The sequence below is a fragment of the Lathamus discolor genome, chromosome Z (genome assembly GCF_037157495.1).
Source record: "Lathamus discolor isolate bLatDis1 chromosome Z, bLatDis1.hap1, whole genome shotgun sequence".
In the NCBI taxonomy this organism is placed as follows: Eukaryota; Metazoa; Chordata; class Aves; order Psittaciformes; family Psittacidae; genus Lathamus; species Lathamus discolor.
In genome coordinates this window covers 102,148,811-102,151,735 of record NC_088909.1, presented here as the reverse complement: position 1 = coordinate 102,151,735, position 2,925 = coordinate 102,148,811, and positions in this window count along the sequence as shown.

Sequence of the window (2,925 nt, the reverse complement as noted above, 5' to 3'; positions counted from 1 at the left end):
ACTAACACCAGCAGCACCGATGATGGAACCAAACAAATGGCCTCAATTCTTTACTGCAATCCCCAAAACCACCTGAAAAGACCGCTACCAGTTCTCCCTGAATTATTTGACTGTGCAAGGGAGAAAACTAGAGGAATCATCAGGAATAAGGTGTCTGGTGAAAAGGGTGAGTACCACCCTCAGTGCTATGCTCAAGCCAACAACTGAAAGTAGCTTCTGCTTCCTTGTGAATGTCCATCAAGTAACACCCAGTAGTACTGTGGGGTTGCTACTTAGTCCTTACAAGCTGGGTATTACCAAACCCATAATTCATTCACTAGTTCAGTTACCTGTGATTATGAATACTGGGTATGTAATACCCCAAAATATCCAAATTAACATGGTAGTTACTGAAAAGAGCTGAGCGGTAAAATTAACTGCTTCCTACACTCACCAGCAGCACAAAAGATCCAACATGACTGAGAAGTGAACAGCAGGAAGAAAAGTTTGAAGGTCTGTTATGATTAAAAGTTCTTTTCTCCAAGTGCCTAAGATGAGATAAACCCCAGGAACAGACCATTAGTGTCTAATCCCATCAGTCAAACATGTACAAGAGAACTGTCCAGTTCTACTATCTGAGCCAGCCCTACACCAAGTTTAAAACAAACTGAAGGTCTTGGGCATGGCTTAGTAAAATGCCAGCAAGCCCATTTCTGCTTGACTGAGGTCACCTCTGTGAGCACAATATTGCTGCACCGAAGACTGGGATTATTTGGGGTGGAGGAGCTGACCTCAAACAGACCATTCAGGAAGGCATGAAAGAGCAAAAGAGAGAAATCATGAAGCAACATTTGAAAAGGTAAGACAGTCTGAAAATGCCACTGGGTCTGAGCAGAGCATGGTGAGCTCTTTAAGAAGCTACTTGAAGCACAGCCATCAGACTGAACTCCATCCATCGCAGGTCTGTATCTTCCATCTGTACAGCGAGGTGCACCGTGCATCTCTACGGGAGCCCAGAGAGTCCCTGCTGCTCTCCTCCACTTTGATGAGAAACCCCTGCATAGTTCCTCACTATGATAGTGGATTTCAATTCTGATATCTAACCCAACAAGATATCTAACCTAACAGAGCAACAAAAAACAAAACAAAAAACAAAAATCACACCAAGGAAGAAAACCTGGCTTTTCCTCCTATTTTTCCTATCACTCATCTTTGGCCAGTGTTGGCATATTGATGCCTTTCTCTGCCTTGGTTTCTAACACTGACTGGACTAAGAGTGACATACAGCCAGCCACCAAATATTCTGAAACTTAACAACTGTATTGCTACAAGCATTGAAACCCACTGAAACTGGCTAGAAATTAAGTGTCCCTGGCCCAATTTGTTTGGATCCTTGCAGCACTGTCCAGCTTGTTTCCAGTTTTTTGGGGGGAGGGGATTTCCATATACCAGCAGGGATTGCTCCCTCCCTATAAGAAATTACTTCTGCAAGAAAGTACCCTGAAAGCAAAACACAGAGCACCTCAGACTTGAGAAATTTTACATCATTGTCCAGATTCTTCTGAGATTTGGCCAAAGTTTCCCAAATCCCCCCCCCCAAAAAAAACCAAACCAACACCCAAACCCAAACCCACAAAGAGAAAAAGGGCACTCACACTACCAGGCTTTAGGACTACACACTGGGGTACTAGGGGAGATAAGAGTCAGCACAGAAGGACACTTCCCAGGAGTGCCTCTTCCCTAACTAGAGACTCTGTTATCTCTGCAGGAAGATTAGTCTGTGTGTTTGGAGGCTGGAAGCCTCAGTCCATACAAATGCCCTTTTTGCCCCCTCACCCAGACCTGAAGTATGCTTCAATTACTAGATTGACATCAGGGCTAGGACTTCCAGATCAGTGCAGAAACAGTACTAGTGACAGTAAGCACCCAACTAGTAACTGCTGTCTCAGAAGAACTGGAAGACACAAGTAGATTCAAGTGTGTAGTTCCTATTATAAAAAGCAGCACCCAAAATGAAGCTCTCCATCAAACAAAAAGCAGACCATGATCCCTGTGACACTGATTTTACACAGTAGCTGGAGGAGTAATCCCAGAAATATACATCCTGCCATACTTCACCAAGATTTGGTTTTCCCTGTATACTTTTTCTCAAAACCTCTAAACTAACCAAAGCAGTATATCATCATCACAGAACTACATAGCATGTCACATCTTTAAAAAACAGTAACATCTAAATGAAATTTGAGAGGTCCTTTGTTACCCTGTGGTATATAATTTGCCCCTTTTCAGAGAAAAACCTGAAAAGCCATACACGGAGCACCACGAACTGATTGTTTAAGCACACAACCTACAAGGGAAGTAGAATTATGAAACACAACAGGAAGATCTGTTTGTGAAGCACTCATGTCAGTATGGAGTAAATGATACTTCTGGGGCAGATGCACATCATAGAGAGCTCTTTTCTTGCCAGGGTTTCCACCCAGATGGGAGTGGACTGCATTCCTTGCAGGATTTTCATACAAGTCTCCACTACCAACTGGAAATTAAGCCTGAGGCTCATTCTTGGGTTACTGATGATGATACTGAGTACAAAGACAAGAGGGATGGCAAATTACACATGCAGGCTAGCTCCAGCCAGTCTGGCAAGAACTGCACAAGGACTAGATCTGCTCTGCAGTGGTGGCTGTGATGTCCTGCAGAGACGGGAACAGAGCATTGTCCTAGCCTTTTCTCTTCTCTCAGCTTCAACCAACTGCCCATATGGCACAAAAGCAGGGCAGCGCAGGCACGTTCTGCTCTGCTGGTGACAGGGGCACAGGAAAGGCCTTCATCCCAGCAGAGAACAGAGACTCAGTAACATGCTGAGAGTTTGGTGGAGAAACCAAACTAGGAGGAACACCCTGCATTTCAGCTGAGTATTAGGTGAGACCATCACCCTGTAATGCA